Raw genomic sequence first — 11,589 nt, 5'->3', positions numbered from 1 at the left:
AGTTCAAAACTTTCAATTTTCGCTTGCTTTATAGGCAAATAAATACATTTGAGAAATAAAAGGCATATTTATATGAAGAAAAAAATAAAAATTATATAAAAAATAAAGAGGTCGTCTTTTTGCCTTAAGTAGCAGATATAACGGTAAATATAGGGTTCTTCATAATTTTACTGTACTTGTTGAAGCAAGTACTATCATTTACTTTGACATAATCACATGACTACTACTATTATATCTTCTTTTTTATTACCAAAAAGGATATTTTCGATACCCCAAAAGTGTGGCAGTAGAAAGGACAGATAATCCCTGGCCAGAGTAGGTCCCTCCCAAAACACCCCCCCCCCCCCACCAATGCATCTGTTCTGCTATTCATCTTCTATCATTTTGGCTCATTCTTATTTTCTTTTTTTGGGTTGTCTAGATCTAATTTCAAAACCCTAAACTCCAAGCAAAAGACTAAGAAACGTACTCCAAACTGTATAGGTAATTTTTTCATGCTAAATCCCAAAAAAAAAAAAACTATATGCATAATGCATATTGTGACTTCAAGTGACACATATAGTGCAAAAGTGCAGGTGATCTTTTCTAATATAAACAAGTGGCCTAAAACTAAAGGAAAAGAAGAACACGAAGAAAAAAAGTGAAAAGAAAAACCGTCCTCAGCACTTGCTGGATATGGGGACTTTAGGCGATTCAAGTAGTTTGATAAGGCATTAGATTTTTAGGGTTTTTTGGTCAGATGTGGATTGGGGACGTGTGGTGGCTGTTTGGCAAGTTAGTTTTTAGCTTTTGTTCTGTCTTCTAGTGCACCCATCCAATGGGTTTCTCTGGACACTGTAACGTGATCCAGTGGTGTATGGCTCTGCTTGGCTGGTCTACCCAAACGCCACCCTTTTCTTGCAGGTTGGATAGGGTGATGGCATTTATTGAGCCTTTTGTTCAGTTCTCTCTCTCTCTCTCTCTCTCTCTCTCTCTCTCTAATATATATATCCAAAGCCAACGCATTGAAAGGGTACTAGTGACGTACACGTGTAGACCCTTGTGATTCAAAGGTCCATAAGAAGAAGACTGCACTAACCCAATGCTTCAAAGATCCATAAATAATAGGAGAGTGCCAATAGGTCGGGTTTGTCCCAAACCCAACCCGTATCGAACCTTTAGGTTCAAGGTTTGGAGATAACCAATGAAGTCTGATTGAATTCAATGGTTCGATTAATATATGGAGTCGGGGTATGATTTGTGAAATTTCATACCTGACTTGGGCCCGACCTGAGTTTTGACTAAGATTCACAATTTTTTGATGTAAAAAAATTAAAAAGTTATTATTTTATGGGGTATGGTCTGGGTCTAGTTCGTGTAATTATAAGATCTGTGTATAGTTTCTCTTATAGTGGGTCCAAATGAACCCGAGTCTGGACCTGGTACCAGTATCGCAAATCAGACTTGAGACCGAACCATACCCGACCCATTGACACCCTTCCCTTAATGAGACGACTGTTAATCCAGTGCTTTCTTATTAAAATGCTTTAAAAAGATTATGAGATTTAGCACCCTCAACATTTGAATATTTAAGCCTCAAACCGTTGGGATACAAAACAGCTAAGTAGATAGAGGAATTATATATATGAGGGAGGCTTAGTGGGATGGGGCTTAGGCCGCTAGGCAGACGGTCTAGGGTCGAATCTAGGGTCGAATCTCATGGGTGTTACTCCTTAAGTAAGCCAGAGCGTGGTGACTGCTTGAGGGCAGGGGTTAAGCTCACCGAGTTTTACACTGCCAGCAGGGGGCGGAGGCACGTTAGGATGAGGGTGGGCACGTACCCATCCTGACCCACTGAAACCCCGCAAGGAGGTATGGGTCAGGGTGGGCAGTGCCCACCCTAACCGTAGAAGCCAATGGTAGCGCCCTCCCTAACCCGACCAGGTCAAGGTGGGGTGGGTACTGGTGCCCCCCATTAAGCCCGACGGGCCCTGAGTCTCAACCCTCCCCTTTTCCAACCAAATCCCTAATCCTCTCTCTCTCTCTCTCTCTCTCTCTCTCTCTCAAGAGCGTTGGCCTCCTCTCCGTCCCTGCCCGCTCCCCCCCTCTCTCTCTTCATTTTCGCTACTAAGGTTTCCATATTGATAGGTCGGTCCGGTCGTCCAACTTGAAGCCTGAGCTAGTGCCTTTGCTTCTCTCTCTCTCTCTCTCTCTCTCTCTCTCTCTCTCTCAAACCCCCATTCCCTGTTTCTGACCCCGTTCGCCTCCGGTGACCTTAGCTCGACCTCGTTCCCTCTTTGGCGACCATTCTCTCTCAAACCCACTCTCTCAACCCCAATCCCCCTTTCCAACACCGTTCCCCTCCGGCAACCATCGCTCGACCCCATTCCCTCTATGGTGACCATCGTCCGACCCCTCTCACTGGACACTCGACCCGGCAAACCTCCTCTGCGTCTCCCACCACTCTGCTCCCTCGACTCGCTGGAACCCCATGTAAACCCCCTTTGCCTCAGGCTCCACCTCGCTCTCCCCCTGCGATCTCCCTCGCTCCCTTTCTTCCTCGGTTCGCCAGACCACCTGCGTTGGCGCCTCCCCTGTGACCCCCCTTGCAGTTTCCCTCTCACGCGGTCCAACCCCCTCCTGCCTTTGCTCTGGCTCTATTTTTCGGCATCAGCAACTGGTTTCCGGCGGTAGGCTGGCTCGAAGCCTGAAGAAGGTAACTCGACGATCCTGACCCTCTTTCTCTCTCTCGAATATCGACTATCAACGGCCTCTCTCCTGCGGTCCACCCCCCTCCGACCTCTAACACCATTTTTAGGCGTCGAAGACTACGTTTCCGACGGTAGTCTCAAAGCTTGAAGGAGCAATAGATTTATTTATCTTCTATCATCAATTGTTTTGTATCGGTTGCAGTGTATGTCCCCCCCTGACTCTGCTGAACATGTCAGCGTCGTCTCTGCTGCTCCCTTCTACTCAAGGGCGTGTCGGACCCCGTCGAAAAGCCTAGAGGGTTTTGGCGACCGGTGTGAAGGATTTTGAGTCCCTACCAATGGTGAGTGATGTTGCTGCTACCATCTCTCTCTCTCTCTCTCTCTCTCTCTCTCTCTAGGGGGCGCACCAGACATCGTTGGAGGCCCTAGCCTGTGTTGAGTTTCATCGGTAGAGCCGAGCACCGCCGAAGTCCCCAACACTCGCAGGTGTGCCTCTCTCTCGTCTCTTTTCCTTTTTCGGAGATTCGTAGGCCCCTCCATCGGCTCCCTTCGTCATCTGTATGTTTGTGGTTTCGTTATGTGCCCCTCATCGAGTTGTTTTTGGGGGCTTGCTCCTGATCTCCCATTGAGGGTCAACCAACGAGCCCTCCATTTCATTAAGGAAGTTGTGAATGACTGAGGCGTAGCCTTTGTGCCATGCCGGTGAAGATTCAATGGTGTCCTGCCTTTCAGACTCAAATATCGGTTCTTGTTTAAGCTTTCAGAATCCCTCTAATCATGCTTAGATGTGGGCTCTCTTCGTATTTCGGACGTCAGGTATTTTTTGCGAGCGGTTAGGTGGGAGCCTCACGAAGCGTGCTCTGTTAAGGCGGTGCTTGTTCTGCCTTTCTTCATCCGTGAACTTCCGAAATGGGTTGCTGATCGGGGATGGCAGCAGGTCCCATCTCCTTGGCAAAGCTCCTTCTACGTTGTTCGCTCAAGATCTCAGTTGAGTCATGCCAAGCCGAGAGATTGGTGGTGGGCTACTTGTTTCTCTTTGAACTTTCAGAAACGCTTTCATTGTCATAAGTTCGGCACATCTTTTCTCTCTCATTGTCACCCAGTCTCAAAGCGAAGGCAATATAACCCCTCTCATCCTCATTCTTCTAGGCTGGGGCGTCATCTTGCAAGTCGGAATCCTAAACGGCCTTTCCGGCAATTATCCTTCTCACCGTGGGTACAGATTGGCAATCTTCAGAAGTCGGCGAATTCATTCCATGCAGTCAAGATTGGGTCTATCTGGGTCCTAGCCTGGTCATAGCACTTCGGGCTTTCTTTTCTGTCATCTACTCTGGTTATGTCAGCCCCATCTCCGGTGTATGATGGCATCGCTCAACCGTTGCAAGTTCTGTCAGGGGTGGGCCCCCAAAAATCTGGTTCTGTAATCAATGTTTCCTCTCCTGGAGATATGCCGCTCATTATTTCTCTTGCATTGAGCTCGATGTCTAATTCTTTTTACACCAATTTCCAAGGCAGACTGACAGCGCAGTTGGGTAGGCATGCTTGTGGGGAGCATAGGACAGTTTTGCCTTCATCATCATTGAAAGTTCTGTCAAGGGTGGGCCTATAAAAATCTGGCTCTGCTAGCAATGTTTTCGCTCCTGAAGTTCAGTCGTTCATTATTTCTCAGGCTTGGGGCCCAGTGTCTGCTTCTATTTGTGCCCCCTTCCCATTACAGCTTGGAGGCGCGGTTGGGTACGCTTGTGTGTGCTGGACAAAGGACGATTTTGCCATCGTCTTTCATTATTTTTCCCTCCAGACGCTCTGATTATTTGGTTATCAATCTTATCGCGTTTAATGCTAGAACCAACCTAGCAATCAGATACATGGTGCTTGGCCTCTCAGTTTCGTGTCCTCTTCCTGTATCGCATTATGTCTGAGGTTTTTTCCTCTGCCCAATCTTTTGGTCTTCCGCCAAACGATGTCTCATTCGGTAGTCGAGCATGGGGTCAGGGTAGCCATCTGTTTATGTCTTTGCTTCAGCAGCGTCCCAGTCTGCAGGCCTTGGGTGTCGAGGTTGTTGACACAGCTAAGTTGTTGTATATCTCTCTCATCTTCGCAGCTGCAAGCTATAACTGCTTACATGAATTCTACGATTTCAGCTATCTCTACAATTATTGGGGACTCCCTTTGCCACTCCGATGGAGCAAACTACGAGCAGATGGGCATTTCCAATAGTCACTCGAGGTCATCTATTAGTGTCGGGGAAGTTCGGCAAATCATAAATGGTCAGCGAAGAAGGAGGAGGTCTTCCTCAATTGTTTTGGCAACCGATGCTAGATCTCCAAGGTCATCTTGATACCACCAGCCCCAAGTTTTTCCAAATTTCGTGCCATAAAGACTGTTTGTTGGAATATTAGGGGCCTGAATTGTCCCACGAAATGTCTGTTTTTGGCTAATTGGGTTAGGGAGGAGAAGCCCGACCTACTTGCTTTATATGAAACTAAAATGGAGGTCATCCCGTTCGCGATCGCCTCTAATATCTGGCGGGGAGCTGACTATTTCTTTAAGCATGCGGTCAATCATGTCGGAGGTATCCTTATCTTAGGGAAGCAGTCTTTAAATTTATCTCAGTTGGATGTAGGTCTTTTCTCTCTGTCTGTTGCTTTCAATCTGCAGACAGTTGCTAGAAGGGTAGTGGTTTCTGTTGTTTATGACCCTAATCTCGTCGCCATGAAGCCCGCGTTCTGTGATGATTTAGATAGGGTTGTCATTTTTAGCGCAGAGTGTCACCTTCTTATAGGGGATTTCAATTGTTTGCTATCTATTCATGACTCTAATAACCGTGTGCTTCCTAATCTCCCTATGCAAGGTTTCCAAGACATTGTTCATTGGCATCTCCTCTACCCTGTTTTTTTAATCGAAGAACGCTTCTCTTGGTCGAATAGGCGATCTCGCCCGTGATAAAGGGTCCTTGACAGGGTCTTTGTCACTTCTAATTTACTGGACCTCATTCCCGATGTTAAGTGTGTGTTGCTTGCTCCCTCAATCTCGGACCATGGGCAGATCATCACTCATTGAGAGGATGGCTTTCATCCCACCAAGAGCTTTGCATTTGAAGAAATGTAGCTTCAAGAGCCATATTTTCTCACGGTTATTGCTAATTCTTGAAACAAACCTTCTAATGAGCATTGGGCGACGCTCCAGATTCAAATGAAGCTTTCTTGTCTAGCTAAGGATATCAAAGCTTGGCTTCATAGTCGTAATGTGGAGAAATTTCAGCAAATGGATGCATGGGATCATGAGATTTTTGTGTTGTATCAGTCTATGTCTTCCCCCAACTCTCTATCTGATTTGCAACTTCTCAGTTTTCAGGTCAGGTCCTTAGAGTTAACTATGCTCTTGAAAAGTTGGAGGGTCAAAGAGGAAATTCGTTGGAAGCAGAGGTCTAGGGTGAAATGGCTTGCGGCTGGTGATGGCAACACTAAATTTTTTCACCCATATGCTTCCCATCGTTATAAGAGGAAGGTTGTTCCTTGTATCTTCATTAAGGGTGTTCACTATCTCAATTAGCACGTTAATCTGACAGTCTCGCTATATTTTAAAGCTTTATATTCTGCTTCATTAACTGCGATGGGTGTCTTTGGTAATGTCTTAGTTTGGTCAATTCAGCATGAGCAAGCCAGATCTATGCAAAGGAGGTTCTCTAAAGATGAGATTTTTAGGGTCATTAAGGATCTGTCAGGTCCAAAGCGCCCGGCATTAACGGGTTTCATGTCAACTTTTTCAAAATATTTTGGGATTGTGTTAAATCGGATGTGGTGAACATGTTTGACGAGTTCTATCATAACTCCTGATTGCCTTATCATTTTCACGTAGCTATTATTTCGCTCATTTCGAAAGATGATGAGGACACTGATATTTCTCGGTTCCGCACGATCTCAGTTATGAGTGTTCTTTATTGAATGTTTGCCAAGGTTTTGCACTACAAGAAAAACGTGGATTAGCGACGGACATTTGCAACGGATTTTTTCCATAGCAAATGTGCGACGGATTAGCTAAAGAAAATTATATGTCGCTAATATTCAAAATATTTACAAAATTAGGGACGAAAATATCTCCCTCCTAATTTCATCGCTAATGAGCGATGGATTAGCGACGGAATTTTTTTGTCGCCAAACACTACGAAAAAAATGCTAATTAGCGAGAGAATTATTTCGTAGCTAATCTGTCGCTAAATTTTTTTTCTCGCTAATTAGGGACAGATTAGCGACGGAAAAATTTCCTAGCTAATTTTTTATTTAAATTGTCCCATCTAAGGCGCGAAATTTTCCCTCTCTCCCCGTTTGAAATTTAAAACGAATGACTTCTCGAACGATGACGACTTCGTGGTGGAGGAACGCGAGGAAGAAGAGAAGTCAGAGTCGCACGCCGACGCTGGAGGACCAGGCCGGCCCGACCTCTTCTGTCTGGTAAGTCATTTTGTTTTTCGAGCGTGGCTTTTCGTTCCTGGCCTAACGATTTTGTTGGGGGTTATGGTTTTAGGTCGACGGACAAGCAAGGGAACCAGGTCGTGCCGGAGAGCGCACCGATTGAGAGGTGCAACCACTGCGTTGTGGAGAACACCCCACAGTGGCGGGCCGGGCCAGAGGTCAAGAGGGCGTCGGAGAGCGCGCATGAGAGTGCACCGGTTTGGAGGTGCACACTCCTGCGTTGTGCAGAAGACCCCGTAATGGTGGGCCGGGACGGAAAAGCAGGAAACCAGGTCGGAAGGGTGCTGGAGAGGGCACTAGAGAGTGCATCGGAGAGCGCATCGGAAAGCATGCAGGTTCTGTGCAAAAGACCCCGCAGTGGCAGGCCAGGCCGATCGGGTGCAACGCATATGTGGTGCGGTATAAGTCTGGCCTATTGTTGCCGGAATATCGCCCGGCAGGGAGCAATTTTTAAAAAATAAATAAATAAAAATTTAGCGACAGATAATATCTGTTGCTAATTTAAAATAGCGACGGACTTGCGATGCATATTATTTGTCGCTAATTTAAAATAGCGATGTACTTGCAATGGATCATGTATGTCGCTAATCTATCGCAAATTAGCGACAAAAGTAGCGACAGATAAGTTCTATCTCTAATTAACGACCAGGATTATGCGGTGGACACTATCCATCATTAATTCGTCACCAATCCATCGCTAAACTGTTTAGCGACGAATTAACGATGGATAGCGTCCATCGCTAATCCACATTTTTCTTGTAGTGTTGACGAATAGGCTGAAATCGATGACTCGCCATGTTTTTCCAAACTCTCAGTTTGCCTTCATCCATAATAAGAGGGTCCAGCACTCGTTCATCATGGCATCCAAGATTGTTCATTCCTTGCAGCATAAAGGTCAGCCTTATTTTGTCCTTAAATTATATTTTCATAAAGCTTTTGATTATGTGCACTAGCCCTTCTTATTCCAAATGTTACCAAATTTCGGTATTATTAGTCATTTTTCTGGTTGGGTGAGGGAGTTGGTCTCAAATACCGAGGCCATGTTAAATATCAATGGTGTTAGAGGAGACAGGTTCAAGCTTGAGCGGGGTCTGCAGCAAGGGTGCCCCCTCTCGCCTTTGTTGTTCAATGTGGTTGTTAAGGCTCGTGTGGTCTTGTTTAAGCGGGTCGTGGTATCGTGTTTCATTGATCCTTTGCATGTTCTAGACTTTTCTGGTCATATTCTTACTTATGCTGATGATATGATTATTTTTTGTCGTGCAAATGTTCAACAAATGCTTAGGTTCAAGCTTATCCTTCAGTTTTTCCTCTCTCTATCTAGGCTTTCTCTAAATATGAGCAAATGCTCTCTTACCATGTTCAATCTGATATGCTTGCAGCTGGGAGGAGGATTTTTAATTGCACTATTACTGACATGCCTATAATGTACTTGGGCTTGTTGTTACAAGTGAAGCATCTCTCTTCTGCTGCATGGGCTCCGACGCTTCAAAAAGTGAAGCGCAAATTACTTTCGTGGCAGTCGTCTTATCTCTCCATCATTGGTTGTCTGACTTAAGTCAGGTATGTTCTTTCCACTATTCCAAAAATTTTCATGTCTATGTTTGTGATGCCTCTGGGAGTAGAGAAACAACTGACGTGCTTGCTGGTAGGTTTTCTATGGTCTCGATGTCAACTCAAGGGTAAGCGTCAACTTGATTGGTTGGCGTTCGGTGGTCTTACCTCGGCGTATGGCTGGTTTAGGCATTCTTGTGCCCAGACTGCGGAACATTGTTCTTGTCGCCAAGTAATATTGGTTGGCCCACCAACCGAATAACCCTTGTGCTCTTTTGTTTCTTGCTAAATATGGGGCTTCTGCTCTTATCACGGTTCATCTAGGAACCCGGGGTTTGGCATTCTCGCACTTGCATAAGTCGTGGTTGAGGGCTTTAGCCTTCTTCGTAGACCATTTTGAGGACTCCAGAAATTTTGGTCAGTGGTTGGAGTGGGCGTTGGCGTCAAGCGAGGAATTCCTCACCTTCAAAGTCTATAGATCATTGCTCCCCCCGGGGGTTGATTAGTTGTCCGAGAATGTGCTTTGGGTGAAGGTCCCTTCTCCTCATTCTCGGGTCCTGGCTTGGTTAATTTTGCACGATAGGATTCAGACCCACATTAATTTAAAGAAGTGAGGCATTCAACTCCCGAATTAGTGCATACTTTGTCAAGCTGCAGAAGAATCTACATTTCACTTGTTCTGGTCTTGCCCAATATTTGTGGAACTCTTTAGCAGGATCTGGAGGCATTCGAAAGTGTTTGTTAAGTAGGAGTCCTTTGTGCTCGATCTGATCTTGGGCCCAATTTGTATTAGGCGTAGCACGAGGTGGAGGTTGATCGGGCAGACGTGGTTGTTTACCTCTTGGTGGTTTGTTTAGATGGCGCAAAACGATGCTCATTTTCGTCAAATTTTGGTTAACATTGATAACCTGGTGCATAAAATCTTGGTAGATGTTTATGTGATCCTGCGTATACATCTTAGTGATCTTCCGCTCCCTTCTGCTGACGCTCCCCCTCTTTTGCCGCCCTCTAAGCCAGCGACTCCTGCGTGAGCCCATTTTGTCTGACTAATGTTCTTTTTCTCTTCTGCTTTCTTTTATTTGTTTTAGCTTTTGCTCTTGTTCAGTTCTTAGGTTCAACATTTTGTTGATCTTCATGAGTGGTGGTAATGTTGAATTTCTTTTGGCTCTCTCTCTCTAGACATGATGAGCCGTCTCAACCTCCTCAGAGGGAAGGGGTTTGTCTCTATGTACTCCTGGTCCTCCAAGTGGTATGAATCTTTTTTCCTTTTTTCCTTTGCTTTCCTACTTTTTCTTCGATTTTTTCTTCTTTGTTCACCATGAATTGTCATTTTCTTATTAAAAAGAAAGAGAAACTATTGGTAAGATTTTTTGAATTTTTTTCATGTTTGTTTAATTTTGTTGTAGATATATTTTTAGGCCTCTTTTTTCTTCTTTAGGGTTTGTTAGATTGTGGATTTTTCGTTATATGTTTTCCTGAATTTTTTTCATTTTCTTGCTAAAATCTCTATAATATTGCATTAATTTGTGCTATTTTTATTCAATATCGTAGTAATCTCTGCTACTTCTCGATTTATCTCACTAATCTCACTTTTTTTTTAGTAAGACCATTTTATTTCGATGTACTTTTTTTTATGTTTTCTTCTACTAAAAAAGCCGGTATTCTCGCTTAGTTTCATTGATTCGTCATTTTCGCTTAATTTTTAGTGTGCAAACTTGTACTAAACTTGTGCAAACTTATATTTTTTCTTATTGTTTTAAAGTGTTTATGAGGCGCTCAACAAGTGTTCTGTAAAAACGCCTCAACTAATTTAAATGTGTCGCTTGAATTTGAATTTTTTTTAAGCTTATTTAGATTAATTTAATATCATGTTTTCTAAGCTTATTTTTTGTCCTGCTTCTAAGTTCATAGGGATGGGCTGATTATGGGTCTTGAATCTTGATTGAATATCAGATCCACGAACTCCATTATCTGACTTGGTAAAAAAGCTAAAGAACTATGTATATCATTCAAAACATGAATAAGGGATTGTTTAGGACCTTTAGGTTCTATTGGAACTGGTTGTTAGCCATGTAGTTGGAGGTGGTGGAGCAGGTGTTATGCTGCCTATCAAACGGTGGGTAACGAAGACAACAACAGGATTATATGACATAGAAAAAGGATAAGAAGAGATAGATTGAGTGCAAAAACAGGTAACATGGATATTTGAACTATATGCCTACTGTGAATAGTCAATGAAATCATGCATACAAAGAACCAAGCAAGAGAGAGAGAAAGACAGTTACACCAGAACCAACAAACCGAGCACAATGATCTCGAGCTCTCTTCTTCCTCGTTACGTCAAGTGCTACTTTGAAGGACTCGATACCATAGTGACAAACATTTTTATCGGCAATTTCTCATTTTTCAAAAACTTGTGAGAAATTGAAATTTTTTTATAAAATCTCGAATTTTTTTAGGCAAAATCTTGGCAATATAAAAAGTAATTTTTATAAGAAAACATTAATAGAAATTATTTAAAAATAAAAATACATGACTTTTTCATGATAAATAGTTGTTTAAAACGTAAATATCATGTTTAAATCACGATATTTATGTTTTTTTCATAAATGTCATGAGAAATTACCGTTTTAAACTTTCAGGCGATTTCTCGTTATATTATCACGAGATTTTCATAAATCTCACGATATTTGTCACTCTGCTCGATACCCCCAATCTCAAGCTCTCTAAGTTGTTCTTCTATTTTTTAGTGTTAATAAACTTAGAGCTTAGAATTTAGATAGAATAGGAGGAACTTGAAAAAGTAGAATAGTAGTTCCAATGTAGAATTTTAGTACATTATTTTATTGTTTTTTATCCCATATTTTACCTCATTA

This window comes from Nuphar pumila, chromosome 2 (genome assembly GCF_984573655.1).
Source record: "Nuphar pumila chromosome 2, dmNupPumi1.hap1.1, whole genome shotgun sequence".
Lineage (NCBI taxonomy): Eukaryota > Viridiplantae > Streptophyta > Magnoliopsida > Nymphaeales > Nymphaeaceae > Nuphar > Nuphar pumila.
The sequence above is the reverse complement of the archived record's forward strand: the minus strand, read 5'-3'. Positions refer to the sequence as shown.